We start from the raw sequence: 16707 nt of genomic DNA on the forward strand, positions 1-16707 counted from the left end.
GAGGGTTAAAATGTTGTGGGGTTGTTAACCAATGTCATAAAACAGCATGTGTGTTACTGTTACATGAGAAACTATCTGTTCTGTAAGCCTTCACCTGAGTACAATAAAATATTAAAAAAAAAAAAGAGATAATCATTTATTATCTTGCATAAGACATTCTTCCTTCATTACAGTTATATAGTCAAAAGATTGGCATGGCCTAGATTCCTGGTCTAAAATGCAAGATGTGTGGCACATACCTATTTTTATAGGCCAACATCACTGACATTTCTCTTTTACTATATTCCATTGGCACTGATACCTTGAGTGAATCAAGTAACCCATAGCCTTGACACAAAACTAAGTTCCCAAAGATTGGATTTCGTTTGGTTCTTCCTTTCCATACATAGTAGCCACTCCTCCATTTTTGTTATCTACATATCCATATCAAAAAAAAAAAAGTTGCCACCAAGTCAGTTTTGATTCATGGCGACCCCATGTGTGTCACAGTAGAACTGCTCCACAGAATTTTCAGTGGCTGATTTTTTAGAAGTAGATTGCCAGGCCTTTCTTCTGAGGTGCCTCTGAGTAGACTCAAACCTCCAACTTTTTGGTTAGCAGCAGAGCAAGTTATCCATTTGCGTCACTCAGGGACTCCACGTATCCATATAGGAGACTGAAATTTTTACAAATTGTTGAAAGGTATTCATATAATCATATGTATTCATACAATCATATAATCATTTTTTCAATTTTGTAAGGCAAGTTGGACAGCTTTTTGTCAGTGCAAGGCTCTTCTCCAGCTGATGACTGATCTAGAGAAGAATGCATTAATAATATTCTAAACTGAAGCAGATATGTAGAGAACATGGGCACACTTGCATTGAAGAAGCCGAATTAACTTCTGAATTGTCAGACCATATGTCTTTTGATGATGCTTGGCAGTCTCTGAAGATTTTGAAGGATACTGGTCTGGTGACATACGAGAAAGGCTGTATCTTTCCTTATGACCTTTACCAGGCCGAAAGGGACAGTGCCTGTTCTATATGCCACCTGATGATGAGACCTCCATGGGATCTACGTGTAGATGTAAAAAAGGTGCTTGCATCTCTTCATGCCCGCAAACCTGAGAATTCAGAAAGTGCTGGTGTATTGAATGAAAGTAATCTGGACAAAACAAGATTATAAAATTCTGTGCACATTCTGGACACACAGGACAATAGTGACAATGATGGTGAAAATGAACTTAATGCAGAAATAAGTGAAGTTCAACTGGACGGGATCAGGTGACTGCTTTGGAAATGATTTGTGCAAATGCTGTGACAATCGTAAGTGGAAAAGGTGGCTGTGGAAAGACCACAATTGTTAGCCACCTTTTTAAGCACATAGAGCATTTGGAAGAAAGAGAAGTGAAAAAAGCTTGTGAAGATTTTGAGCAAGACCAGGATGTATCAGAAGAATGGATGACCTTTACTGAGCAAAGCCAATAGAGCTGTGCAAGGCTATAGAAGTTTTACTTACAGCACTCACAGGGAAAGCAGCTGGCTTACTGCGACAGAAAACTGATCTTCATACTTATACACTATGTCAGGTCAATTACAGCTTCTACTTACGGGAGAAAAATAAGGTGGCAACCATGGAAATTTTCTTCAGTAGAGTTCTGGTCTTGGATGAAGGGAGTTTAGTATCTGTAAAAATCTTCAAATCGGTTTTAAATTTATTGTGTGAGCACTCCAAACTTTCTAAGCTTATTGTCCTTGGTGATATTAGACAATTACCCAGCACTGAGCCTGGCAACTTGCTGAAAGATCTTTTTGAGATTCTTAAATCAAGAAATTGTGCTGTTGAGTTAAAGACAAACCATAGAGCAGAATCTCAGCTGACTGTGGACAGTGCTACAAGAATCTTAAGACACCAGTTTCCAAAATTTGATGCAGACCTGAATATATCTGATAATCTAACACTCCTCATCTCAGTTCAAGATAAGACGTTTATTTTTGTCTGACTTCCAGAAGAGGATACTTGTTCTCAGTTATCTAACAGTAATCATCACACTTATTTATATTATGTGGTTGGGACTTTACTCAAAGAAGAAGACCTAAAAGATGAAATAACATCACAATTTATTGCATTTAGAAGGCAAGACTGTGATCTAATCAACCACTGCTGTTCCAAGCACTGCACAAGGCACTTAATCGAAGACCATCATAATAGACTTGTATTTGGAGTTGGTGATAAAATTTGTTGTACCAGGAATGCGTATCTCTCCGATTTACTCCGTGGAAATACTTCTGAAAGTCTGCAGAATAATGAACTACAGGCCAGTGGTGAAGACTTTGATGGTACTCCTCGTGATTTTGCTAAAAATAAAAATAAGCATAACTTTGAAAGTGATATTTGACTATGCAATGGAGAAATATTTTTTGTAACAGGAGATATAACTGATATAACTTTTGGGAAGAGAAGATCTTTGACCATTAATAGTTATGCTGGCTTGGAAGTAACTGGATTTTGGGAAAACTAATGCAATGTTGTTGCATAAAACATGCATGGGCAAGAACTATTCACACATTCCAGGACTCTGAGGAGCAAATGGTTGTGTACGTCGTTGGAAAGGCAGGCCACCATCACCAGCAGCACATTTACACCACGGTGACCAGGGGCCACTCTAAGTGTATGTAACTGCAGAAGAATCTCAGCTCCGGAGCACAATTAAGAAAGGCAGCATTCCCATAAAAACGCATTTGAAACACTTTTTGCAGAACAAGCCTTCCATGAGCTATGCATTTCCAGCAGTTTCCATCCCCATCAAAAAGCTCTGGAGAAAGTGGAGAAGCTTGCACACAGCCATCAGCATCCCTACTCCCTACAGCTGGGACTGACACTGGTACAGACGACGTCACTGAAAGCAGAGCCTCTGCGCCTAATGGCTGGACGTTCACTTTTGCTGAAAGGTGGCAGTTATCTTCATCTGATGAAGTGGATACAGATTACAGCCCATCAAAAACACGAGGGTCTGAAAGAACCTGTGGTGTGAATGTTGATAAAAGTCCAAGCAAAGTTCTTACGATGGAAGAATCATCTCCACAAACACCTTCCAAATTTCAGAATTTAAGACTGAAGAGTTTAACCCCAAAGCAACTTTTCAACCCACAATTAATCAAGACACTTAATTTTATTTCAGATTGCTCAAAATTACTGTGTTTTTTTTTTCCATTCAAGACAAAATGAAACATCATAGCTTTGAAGTATCAAGATAAAAGAGGATGTCTATGAGTGGAATCTTATTTTAAGGTATTTGTGTTAGCTGATGTTTTAAGCATATATGAGCAAAGAAAACCTGAATGATTTCAATGTGTGTCATCATGAGAACTATAGTAGCACTGGACATAAATGAGAGGAAAAAGATGTTTTTTGTTTGTTTATTTTTTTTTAAACTTTGTACTTTAAAAATGTTTTATTTTTAGGACAATGGCTTATTAACTGCCATGATCACTGTGGGTATCTTTGCCAGTGGGTTGAAGCAATGGCAATGATGACCTGTAATTGCGTCTGATGATTTTATTGACACACGTTCCAGGACATCATGTCATCTGCAGAGCAGTTAGCTCACAAGGCTGCTGCTCAACTGCATCAATGCTGCCCCGGCCAGCATACCTGGGGCTTCTTCCTGGAAATGCCTTCCATGTCAGGAGAACCTTATTTTGAGTATATTGCACTTTGGAAATTTTTTTTAATCTCCGAAGTGATTTGAGTATTTTATATTTTTTTGTTAAACAGTATAAGTTAGGAAAAATTCACCTGGTATCTCAATTTTTAGAATAGACTTATTGAGATATAATTCACATATTATAATTCACCCATTTAAAGGGTATAAGTCAATGGCTTTTCATATATTTACAGAGTTGTGCAACCATCACCACGATTAATTTTAGAACATTTTCATCACTCCCAAAAGAAATCCTATGCCCCTTAACTGCCATCCCCACATCCTCTGTAGCCCTGTCTATAAATTTTCCTATTCTAGACATTTCATATAAATGGAATCATACAATATGTGGTTCTTTGTTACTGGCTTCTCTGACTTAGCCAATGTTTTCAAACTTCATCCATGTTGTAGCATGTATTAATGCATTTGTTTTTATTGCCGAATAGTATTCCATTATGTGGATATACCACATTTTATTTATCTGTTAATCAGTTGGTGGACATTTGGGTTGTTTCTACTTTCTGGATATTATGAATCATGCCACTGTGACCATTCATGTACAAGTTTTTGTGTGTACATGTGTTTTCATTTCATTTGGGTAAATACCTAGGAGAGGAGTTAGTGGATCAAATGGTAACTTTATGTTTAAACTTTTTTTTTTTTTAATTGTATTTTGGGTGAAAGTTTACAGCTCAAGTTGATTTCTCATTCAAAAATTTGTGCACGTTGTTTTGTGACATTGGTTGCAAGCTGCACAATGTGACAGCACGCTCCCCTTTCCACCATGGGTTCCCTGTGTCCATTTGTCCAGTTCCTCTCCCTTCCTGCCTTCTTGTCTTACTTTTAGAGGAGTTGCCCATTTGGTCTCGTATATTTGATTGAACTAAGAAGCACATTCCTCTCATCTGTTATTTTTTGTTTTATAGGCCTATCTAATCTTTGTCTGAAAAGTAGACTTTGGGAATGGTTTCAGTTCTGGGTTAGCAGAGTGTCCAGGGGCCATAGTTTCAAGGGTTCCTCCAGTCTCTGTCAGACCATTAAGTCTGGTCTTTTTTCATGAATTTGAGTTCTGGTCTATATTTTTTTCCCACTCTATCCAAGACTCTCTATTGTCATCCCTGTCAGAGCAGTCAGTGGTGGTAGTCGGACATCATCTAGTTCTTCTGGTCTCAAGCTGGTGGAGTCTCTGGTTCATGTGGTCTGTTAGTCCTCTGGGCTAGTATTTTCCTTGTGTCTTTAGTTTTCATCATTCTCCTTTGCTTCGGGTGGGATGGGACCAATAGATATATCTTAGATGGCCACTTGAAAGCTTTTAAGACCCCAGATGCTACTCACCAAAGAGGGATGCAGAACATTTTCTTTATGAGCTATGTTATGCCAATTGACCTAGATGTCCCCTGAGACTGTGGTCCCCAGGTCCCAGCCCCAGCTCCTCAGTCCCTCAAAGTGTTTGGATATGTCTAGGAAAACTTCTATGCTTTTGCTTTGATCCAGTTGTGCTGATGTCCCCTATATTGTGTGTTGCCCTTCCCTTCACCGAAGTTGACACTTATCTACTATCTAGTTAGTTATTTTCACTCCCTCTCTCTCCCCACCCTCGTAACCATCAAAGAATGCTTTTTTCTGTGTGTTCTTTTCTTGAGTTCTTATAATAGTGGTCTCATATAATATTTGTCTTTTTACATTTAAACTTTTGAGGAATTGCCAAACTGTTTTCCAAAATAGGTGCACAGTTTTATGTTCCCATCAGCAGTGGATGAAGGTCCCAATTTTTCTACATCCTTGCCAACACATAGCATTATCTGTCCTTTTGATTATAACTATCCTAGTGGGAGTAAGTGGTATCTCATTATGGCTTTGATTTACATTTCTCTAATGACTAATGAACACAGCCCCGGTGGTGCAGTGGTTAAGAGCTATGGTGAGCTACAGCTGCTAACCAAAAGGTCAGCAGTTCAAATCCACCAGTCACTCCTTGGAAATTCTATGGGGCAGTTCTCCTCTGCCCTATAGGTTCTCTACGAGTCAGACTCGATGGCAACAGATTTTTTCCTTTTTTTTGGATGACTAATGATGTTGAGCATCTTTTCTTGTGTATATTGGCCATTTGTATGTCCTCTTTGGAGAAACATCTATTCAGATCCTTTGTCCATTTTTGAACTGGGTATTTGTCTTTTTATTATTGAGATGCAAGAATTCTTTATATATTCTACATACAACTCCCTTATCAGATACATAATTTGCAAACATTTTCTCCCATTCTTGTGATTGTCTTATCACTTTCTTGATTTTTTCTAAAACACAGTTTTTAATTTTAATAAAATGTAATGTGTCTATTTTTTTTGTTGTTGCTGCTTGTGCTTTTGGTGTTATGTCTAAGAAACCATTGCCAAATCTAAGGTCACAAAGATTTAATCCTATATTTTCTTCTAAGAGCTTAATAATTTTAGCATTTACATTTAGGTCTTTGATAAATTTTTAGTTAAAATTGGCATGTAGTGTGATGTAGGGATCCAACTTCGTCCTTCTGCATGTGGATATCCAGTTGTACTAGTACCATTTGTTGAAGAGACTATTCTTCCCTCCGTTGTATTGTCCTGGCACCCTTGTCAAAAATTTAAAAAATCAGTTGCCGTTGAGTCGATTCCAACTCATGGCAACCTCTTGCATGTTAAAGTAGAACTGTGCCTCACTGGATTTTCCATGGCTGATTTTTCAGAAGTAGATTGCCAGGACTTTCTTCCAAGGTGCCTCTGGATAGACTCAAACTGCCAACCTTTGGTTAACAGCCAACTGTATTAACCATTTTGCACCACCCAGGGACTCCTGTGAAAAATGAATATAAGGGTTTATATCTGGGCTTTCAATTCTAATCCTTTGATTTATATGTCTGGCCTTATGCTAGTACCGCATGTCTTCATACTGCAGCTTTGTAGTAGGTTTTGAAATAAGGACGCTCAAGTTCTCCAACTTTGTTCTTTTTCAGGATTGTTTTGGCTATTATGGGTCCCTTTCATTTCCACATGAAATTTAGGATCAGCTTGTCACTTTCTGTAAAGAAACCAGCTGGCATTTTGATGGGCATTGCATTAAATCTATAGATCTGGGGTGTATTGCCATCTTAACAATAGTATGTCTTTGGAACCATGAACATGGGATGCTTTTCCATTTATTTAGTTCTTTAATTTCAACAGTGTTATGCACTTTTCAGGGTATGAGTTTTGCCCTTCTTTTATTAAATTTATTCCTAAGGTTTTTGTTTTGTTTTGCTATTGTAAATGGAATTGTTTGCTTAATTTCATTTTTTGTCTGTTGATTGCTACTGTATAGAAATATAATTGATTTGTATATATTGATCTTATATCTTACGACATTATTGAAGTTAGTTATTAGTTCTAATAGTTTTTTTTTTTTAGGTGGACTCCCTTAGAATTTTCTGTATAGAAGATCATATCATCTGCAAATAGAGATAGTTTTATTTCTTCCTTATCAATCCAGATACCTTTTATTTCATTTTCTTGCCTGACTTTCCTGCTTAGAACCTTCATTTCATTGTTTAATATAAGTAGTGAGAGTGGACATCCTTGTCTTGTTTATGATCTTAGAGGGAAAGCATTAAGTCTTTCACCATTAAGTATGCTTTTAGCTGTGGGTTTTTCGCAGATGCCCTTTAGAAGAGAAAATTCTCTTCTATTCCTACTTTATTGAATGTTTTTATGATGAAGAGGTGTTGAATTTTGTCAGATAATTTTTCTCCATCTGTTGAGATAATCATATAATGTTTGTCTTTTATTCTATTGATATAGTATATTTCATTAATTGGTTTTCTTTTGTTAAACCATCTTTATATTCCTGAAATAAATCTCACCTGGTCATAGTATAAAATCCGTTTTTATATGTTGTTGTATTTGGTTTGCAAGTATTTGTTGAGGATTTTTTAATCTAATATTCATAAGAGATACTGATCTGTAGTTTTCTTATGATGTCTTTGTTTAGTTTTGGCGTCAGGGTAATACTGACCTCATAGAAGGATTTGGGAAGTGTTCCCTCCTCTTCTATTTTTTTGGAAGAGTTTATAAAGAATTGGTATTAATTCTTCTTTAACTGTTTCATAGAATTCACTAGCGAAGCCATCTGGGCCTGGGTTTTTCCTTATGGGAAGTTTTAAAATTACTAGTTCAATCTCTTGTAAATTCTCAGATTTTTCGATTTCTTCTTGAGTCAGTTTTGATAATTTGTGTCTTTCTATGAATTTGTCTATTTCGTCTAAGTTACCTCATTTGTTGGAATACAGTTTGCTCATGTATTCCCTTAGGAGTCATGGTGGCACAGTGGTTAAGCACTCAGATGCTAACTGAAAGGTTGGTGATTCAAACCACCCAGTGGCTCCAGAGGAGAAAGATGTGGCAATCTGCTCCTTTAAAGATTTCAGCCTGGGAAACCCTATGGGGCACTTCTCCTCTTATAGAACTGCAGTTCCACTCCATGGCAATGGGATACTCCTTTTTATTTCTGTCTGGTTGGTAGTAAAGACCCTCTTGCATTCCTGATTTTAATAATTTGAGTCTTTCTTCTTTTTTTGTTGGTCAGTCTAGCTAAAAGTTTGTCCATTTTGTTGATCTTTTCACAGAACCAACTTTTGGTTTCATGGATTTTCTCTATTGTTTTTCTTTTTTCTTTTTATTTATTTTTGTTCTCATCTTTATTATTTCCTACCTTCTATTTGGTTTGGGTTTGGTTTGCTTTTGTTTTTCTTATGTCTTAAGGCAAAAGGTTACAGTATCAAAGGCTGTTGATTTGAGGTCTTTAAACTTTAGAACAGTTTCAGATTTACAGAAAAACTAAGCAGATGGTACAGAAAGTTCTGGTATAACCCTCCAGCACCACCCCCCCAGCAGTGTCCCTATTATTAACATATTGCATTACATTTGTTACAACTAACCAATACTGGTACATTATTACCTAAAGTCCATTGTTTATGTCAAGGTTCATTCTTTGTATTGCACAGTTCTATAAGTTTTGACACCTTGTATAATATAGTTTTGAGTTCGATTGGTACTGGGAGTGGAGAATGGACCCCAGAGGGCCCTGAGCAGCCCCACCGCCACCTCCGGCGCCTAGTTACCATCACACTCCGGATGGAGCAGCCGGCCCCAGTCACCATCACCACAACCCTGAGCGGCGAGGCCAAGACCCAGCAGCCGCCCACAGCGCCCCCCGCAGCCCCGCTCTCAGCGCTGCTGACAAGCCTGGCACCGCAGGGAGCGGCAGCCTGGGCGGTTCACATCAGTGCCGCCTGCAGGCGGGGACAAGAAGGTCATGGCAACGAAGGTTTTGGGAACAGTAAAATGGTTCAATGTAAAAAATGGATATGGTTTCATCAACAGGAATGATACCAAGGAAGATGTATTTGTACACCAAACTGCTGAATAACCCCAGGAAGTACCTTGGCAGTGTAGGAGATGGAGAGACTGTAAGTTTGATGTTGAAGGAGCAAAGGGTGCGGAGGCAGCAAATGTTACAGGCACCTGTGGATTTCAAGTGCAAGGCAGTCAATATGCAGCAGATCGTAACCGTTGTAGATGTTATCCACATCGTCGTGGTCCTCCACACAATTACCAGCAGAATTACCAGAAGAGTGAGAGTGGGGAAAAGAACAGGGATCAGAGAGCACTCTCGAAGGTCAGTCTCAACGGCGCCGGCCCTGCCACAGGCGATGGTTCCCACGTGACTATGCGGAGACCCTATAAGCATCGACCATGGTGTTCTAACCCTCCTGTGCTAGGAGAAGTGATGGAGGGTGCTGACGACCAGGGTGCAGGAGAACAAGGTAGACCCGTGGGACAGAATATGTATCAGGTTTATGGACTGTGATTTTGTAGGGGTCCTTCACTACAACGATGGCTTAGCAAGGACAGCAATGAAGAGGATAAGGAAAATCAAGGAGATGAGACCCAAGGTCAGCAGCAACCTCAACGTCAGTACCGTCGCAACTTCAGTTACCGACTCAGAAAACCCTAAACCACAGGATGACAAAGAGACAACAGCAGCTGATCCACCAGCTGAGAACTGGTCCACTCCAGAGGCTGAGCAGGGCAGGGCTCAGTAAAGGCTGGCTTACTGTTCCCTGCCATCATCCGGTTTAGTCATCCAACAAGAAGTGAATATGAAATTCAAGCAATAAAAAATGAACAAAAGATTAGAGCTGAAGACCTTAAGTACTTGTTTTCTGCCTGTTGACCAGATAACTGGAACTACCTGCAGCATGCTGTTTTTATTATTTTTACGTGATGACATCTCTTTTTGGTAATGATAGACATGTTTTGTTTTATTTTGTTTAAAAAAAAAAAAAAAAAAAAAACGTTTTTCTCAATACATCTTTAAAGGTTTTTAAATTGTTTCCTATCTGGATAAGTTGAGATTTTTAAGAACCTCATTTTTAATTTGTAATAAAAGTTTACAACTTGATTTTTTCAAAAAAGTCAACATACTGCAAGCACTTGTTACCAAAGGTCTTAAATAATGATTGTATATATAGAATAGTTTCACTGCCCTAAACCTCCCCTGTACCTCATTGTTCATCCTTCCACATTACTGCAGAGCCCCTGGCAACCACTGATCTTTTTACTGACTATAGTTTTGCCTTTTCCAGAATGTCTTATATTTGGACTCATACTGTATGTAGCCTTTTCAGACTGGCTTCTTTCACTTAGCAATATGCATTTAAAGTTCCTTCATGTCTTATCATGGATTGATAACTCATTTCTTTTTATTGATGAATGATAGTCCATTTTATGGCTCTATGACAGTTTATTTATCCATTTACCTAGTGAAGGACATCTGGGTTGCTTCCAATTTGGGGCAATTATGAATAAAGCTGCTGTGAACATTTATGTGTAGGTTTTTGAGTGGACTCAACTAGGTAAACACCTAGGAGTGAGATTACTGAAAGAAATGGTAAACTTATGTTTAGCTTTGTAAGAAACTAGCCAACTGTCTTCTAAAGTGGCTGTATCCTTTGGTATTCCCATTTGTTCCAAATCCTTGCCAGCATTTGGTATTGTATTTTTGATTTTAGAATCCAACCAGCAGCTCTGTGGAAGAAAGACCTGACAATCTGTTTCCATAAAGATTACAGCCAAGAAAACCCTGTGGGGCAGTTAGACTCTCAACAAGGTGTCCTTATGAGTTGGAATCAAGTCTGTATCTCATTGTTTTAATTTATAATTCCCTAATGACATATGGGAGCCCTGGTAGCTCAGTGGTTAAGCTCTTGGCTGCTAACCAAAAGGTCAGCAGTTCAAACCTACCAGCTGCTCCTTAGAAACCCTAAGAAGCAGTTCTACTCTGTCCTATAGGGTCACTATGAGTCGAAATTGACTCTACAGCAATCAATTTGGTTTAAAGATGTATGATGTTTAGCATCTTTCCATCTGCTTATTTGTCATCTCTATATTTTCTTTGGTTAGGTATCTGTTAAGATCTTTAACCATTTTGTAATTAGGTTGTTGATTTTCTTGATGAGTTTTAAGAGTTCTCTGTATATTTTGTTCACAAGTCCTTTATCAGATAGGGGTTTTGCAGATATTTTTCTCCTAATCTATAGTTCGTCTTTTCATTCTCTAACAGTGTCTTTCTTAGAAAGTTTTGAATTTTACTGAAGTCCAACTTACCAATTTTTTCTCACAGATCATGCTTTTGTTGTTGTAGCTAAAAACTCATTGCTAAACCCAAAGTCACCTAGTTATTCTTCTGTGTTATCTTCTAGAAGTCTTATAGTTTTACATCTTACATTTAAGTCTATAATCTTTTTTTGAGTTAATTGTTGTGAAAGGTGTAAGGTCTGTGTCTAGATTCCTTTTTTTTTTTTGTCATATGAATGTACACTTGTTACAGCACCATTTGTTAAAAAGGCTTTCCCTTTTTCTCCTTTGTCAAAGATCAGTCAGCTGTATTTGCATGGGTCTATTTCTGGACTTATTATTATATTCCATAAATTTATCCTTTTTTTGCCAATACCATGCTGTCTTGATTACTGTTGCATTATGGTAAATCTTGAAGACAGGTCATGTCAGTCTTCCAACTATATTTTTCACTGCCAGTACAGTATTGTGTTGGCTAATGTAGGTCTTTTGCCTTTCTATATAAACTTTACAATCAGTTTTTGATATTCAGTTTCTAATTTATCATTACTGAGATTTGATTTGGATTGCATTGAGTCTATAGATCATGTTAGGAAGAACTGACATCTTAAACAATATTGAGCTTTTCTATCCAGGAACATGGATTATATCTTCATTTATTTAGATCTTCTTCAGTTTCCTTCCTCAGTTTTATAATTATTATTGTATAGATTCTTTTTTAAAATAAGCATTTATGGCTAAAACTTTCCCTGTAAGCACCGCTTTAACTGCTTTCCATAAGTTTGGGTATGATATGTCTTCATTTTCATTCATCTAAAAATGTTTTCTAATTTTCCTTTTATTTCTACTTTCACCTATTGGTTATTTAGCAGTGTGTTGGCTCCCACTGTGGAATGAGATGGGGGAAGGATGATTGGGACTCCAGTATTCAAGACCTACTGTACCTGAGCAGAGTCTCTGTCTTATGAATGGGTACTAGGTGGAGGAAGCGAGCCCTTGACCTCTTAGCCACAATCACCAGGAATTTAGCCTTATCAGGTGGATCCCTGGTGGTGCAGTGGATAAGAGATCAGCTGCTAACAAAAAGGTCGGCAGTTTCAATCCACCAGCTGCTTCTTGGAAACTCTATGGGTAGTTCTAGTCTGTCCTACAGGGTTGGTATGAGTCGGAATCGACTCAACGGCAATGGGTTTAAATGGAAATTAGAGGGAATAAGAAATACTTGTGGCCTGTCCATCCTGGTGCAATACAGTAAATTTTGATTGGGAGCTGAGGTGAGAGGGAGCCCAGTCTTCTTGGCTACACCTGCCTGGAGTTGAACTTTTGTCAAGCTGGCTGCAGGGGTAGGGAGTGGGTTGTGGCTCAAAAACACTCTTGCTGTTTTAACCAATTTTTAGTAGATTTTCTTGAATAAATGTTTCTTCATTTGTTGAATATGTTTAGAATTTTTCCAGAGACTATGTATATATATACATATATGTATATTTTTTAGTAGTTTCTACCAGTTTTGCTTAATGGGGAGTGGGTCTACCAAGTTCCTCATGTTGTAATACTTAAAGTCTATCCCAATGTTTTTATATGTGTATTTTCTTCCTTTTTTTCTTTTTGCTTGGTTTTAACTTTTTCATCAAAAATGTGGCATGGGTTGAAGCAATCAGATTGCTTTTTTCCCATGATTCAAAAACTAGTTGTCAGGGTGATTACAAAGAAAGAGTTGTAAAAAATTTTAGACAATGGTGGTTAGATTACATGGCTTTTACATTGGAAAATCTTATGGGTTGAATTGTGTCCCCCAAAAACATGTGTTTTAAATCCCAACCCCAACTGGAGCCCTGGTGGTGTAGTAAAGAGCTTGACTGCTAACCAAAAGGTTGGCAGTTCAAATCTACCAGCCGCTCCTTGGAAACCCTACAGGGCAGTTCTACTCTATCCTATAGGGTCACTATGAGTTGGAAGTGACTCACTGGCAACTGGTTTATACCTATGGTTATAATCCCATTTGGGAATGGGTTTTCTTTGTTATGTTAATGAGATAGTATTAGTGTAAGGGTGTGTCTTAAGTCAAGCTCTTTTGAGATATAAATGAGATTAAACAAGCAAGTGAGCAAGCAGAGATAGGGGAGGAGAGATGCCAAGCCACATGAAGATCACCCAGGAGCAGAAGTTCAGAGAAGACAAGGACCTTCTCTAGAGCTGACAGAGAGAAAGCCTTCCCCTAGAGCCAGCACCCTGAATTTGGACTTCTAGCCTCCTAAACTGTAAGAAAACAAATTTCTGTTTGTTAAAGCCAAATAATAAAATTATTATTATGATTACCCTGTTGTTGTTGTTAACTGCCGTCAGTCATTTCGGATCCTGACACATGGTGGCCCCATATGTTACAGAGTAGAAGTGCTCTGTAGGCTTTTCTTGGCTATAATGTTTACGGAAGCAGATTGACAGACCTTTCTTCCATGGTGCCATTGGGTGGGTTAGAACAGACAACTTTTAGGTTAACAACCAATCACAAACTGCTTGCTTCACCCAGGCTCTTAGTTATTACCTTAGATGATGCAATGAAAGATTCATGAGCACTGATTGGTGTTTTGTTTTGTTTTTTAATTTTATATGGCATTCTGCTTGTAACTTGGACTACAGAGATGAATAAGGACATATTCTCTGCCAGACAAATGACATCATCCCTCCCACCAAGGACCTTACAGACTGGTGGATGAGACAGATTTGCAAATGGTTTTAAAACTATGTGATAATCATTACATCAGCGGTCTGTGCAGGTTGTCCAAAGAATAAATAACTCTTAATTTTTTTTAAGTTATCTACATATTTGTTTTATTGAAGCAGGGCACTATGAAATTCTTGATCTCTTAAAAGGCAGAGGGGCTTAAATAAAAGTTAGTCCATGAAGTTCCTATTTATTTCATGTGCTGTGATGTCTCAGGTGACTATAGGTTCTCCTGGTCATTTAACAAGAAACAAAAAATCCATGAATGACTCCCTTGCCCTTTTTAAAAAAATGTAAATTAAATTAACATATGTAACAAATAATTATTTTATGCTCAGCTAGTGGTAGGCACTGTCTAGGTGCTGGGGTTCAAAGAGCACTGCAGAGGCTCACTCTGCTGAGAGTACTTTTGTGGTCCTCCTAAGCACCTAGTTGTCGTTCTATTTAGGTGCTGTTGAATTAGCTCCAACCCTTAGTGATCCCATGTATAACAGAAGGTAGTGTTATCTGGTCCAGCACCTTCTTCACAACTGTTGCTATGCTCGAGTCCACTGTTGCAGCCACAGTGTCAGTTCATCTCATTTAGAGTCTCCCTCTTTTTCACTGGCCCTCTACTTTACCAAGCATGATGCCTTTCTCCAGCGTTTGGTCCCTCCTTGTTTCTAAGGAGCATTCTGGCTGTACTTCTTGTAAGACAGATTTGCTCATTCTTCTCCCAGTCGTGGTATATTCAATATTCTTCACCAACACCACCTGATTTGGGAGTTGGTATTTGCACTTAGAGCTTTCACCCAAACTAACTCCTTGGAAAAAAAGAAAGGAGCAGTTAGGTCATATCTCAAGAGCCCATTTGTCCCTGGGTCTCCATTTCACTGCTCCAGAAGCTTCCATCCCAAATTCCTGTCCCTTACACATGGGCCTCTGGGAGTTACCCCAAGTGCACTGATCTTCCCCACCTCCTACCACATCACACCCCCTTATGGTTCTGCTATATCATATCATAAATTAAATAGGTTTTAGGTCTGCCCCAAGTAGGAACTTAACCATCACTTACAACATGATTTGAATACAAAAATATCCAGTGAATTCCAAAAAAGCCAACCTACATTCCAACTCTTATTTAGTAGACATTTTATACGTTAGGTCCCTGGGTGGCACAAATGGTTTATTCTCAACTACTTACCTAACCGTTGGTGATTTGAACCCACCCAGCAGCCCCACGAGAAAAAGGCCTGATGACCTACTTCTGTAAAGATTACAGCCAAGAAAACCATGCTGGCAATGGGATGACATATATAAAGCCCTGAAGGAAAACAACTGCCAGCCAAGAATTATATATCCAGCAAAACTGTCTCTCAAATACGATGGCAAAATTAGGGCAATTCCAGATAAACAAAAGTTTAGGAAATTTGCAAAAACCAAACACGAGTTACAAGAATACTAAAGAGAGTCCTCCGGTTAGAAAATCAATAACATCAGATAACAACACAAGACTAGAACACAGGACAGAGCAACCACATATCAACTCAGATAGGGAAGTCACAAAAATACATCAAACCTAAAACATTGAAAATAGGGAAACAAAGATATCCATATGTAAAAAAGGACAACATTAAAATAAAAAGGACTTAAAAAATGTAGACAAAGATTTTTCATATGGAGGGGAAGTCAAGGCAATATAAAGAAATAAAAAACTGGTATAAATTTAGAAAAATAGGGGTAAATATTAAGATAACCATAAAGGAAACTAACAATCCTACAAATCAAAATAAAAAACGAGAAAAATATAAAGACTCAGCAAACACAAAATCAACAACAATGAAAAAGATGAAAAGAAAATACAAAAGAAAAATGACTCAGCACAGAAAATTAAGGGCAACAAAGAAACTGTGAACAACCAACAAAAAAAGACATCAAAATGACAGCACTAAACTCTTACCTATCAATAACTATGCTGAATCAAAATGGACTAAAGGCACCAATAAAGAGACAGAGAGTGACAGATTGGATAAAAAAACATGAACCATCTATATGCTGCCTACAAGAGACAAAACTTAGACTTAAAGACACAAACAAGCTAAAACTCAAAGGATGGAAAAAATATATCAAGCAAACAACACTCAAAAAAGAGCAGGAGTGGCAATATTAATCTCTGACAAAATAAACTTTAAAGTAAAATCCACCTCAAAGGATAAGTAAAGACACTACATGATGATTAAAAGGTCAATACACCAGGAAGACATAACTATAATAAATATTTATGCACCCAACGACATGGCTCCAAAAACAAACTCTAACAGCACTGAAAAGAGAGATAGACAGCTCCACAACAGTAGTAGGAGACTTCAGCACGCCATTTTTGGTGAAGGACAGAACATCCAGAAAGAAGCTCAACAAAGACACAGAAGAGCTAAATGCTACAGTCAACCAACTTGATCTCATAGACACATACCGAACACTGCACCCAACAGCAGCCAAGTATACTTTCTTTTCCAACTCACATGGAACAGTCTCCAGAGTAGACCACATATTAGGCCATAAAGCAAGCCTTAACAAAATCCAAAGCATCGAAATATTACAAAGCATCTTTTCTGACCATAAAGCCATAAAAGTAGAAATCAACAACAGAAAAAGCAAGGAAAAAAAATGAAACA

The 16707-nt window shown here is 38.0% G+C and overlaps 1 protein-coding gene and 2 pseudogenes across 6 annotated transcripts in view; all 3 read left to right on the forward strand.

Moving 5' to 3' along the window:
- LOC105756903 (DNA helicase B pseudogene) overlaps positions 1-3210 on the forward strand; it is a 7750-nt pseudogene extending 4540 nt beyond the window's left edge.
- Positions 1-16707, forward strand: part of DLGAP1 (DLG associated protein 1) — a 427582-nt gene that overhangs the window by 53524 nt on the left and 357351 nt on the right. The window lies entirely within an intron of this gene.
- On the forward strand, positions 3506-9797 carry LOC105756904 (nuclease-sensitive element-binding protein 1 pseudogene; annotated as a pseudogene).

This window comes from Trichechus manatus, unplaced genomic scaffold (assembly GCF_000243295.1).
Source record: "Trichechus manatus latirostris isolate Lorelei unplaced genomic scaffold, TriManLat1.0 scaffold00222, whole genome shotgun sequence".
Taxonomy (NCBI): Eukaryota; Metazoa; Chordata; class Mammalia; order Sirenia; family Trichechidae; genus Trichechus; species Trichechus manatus.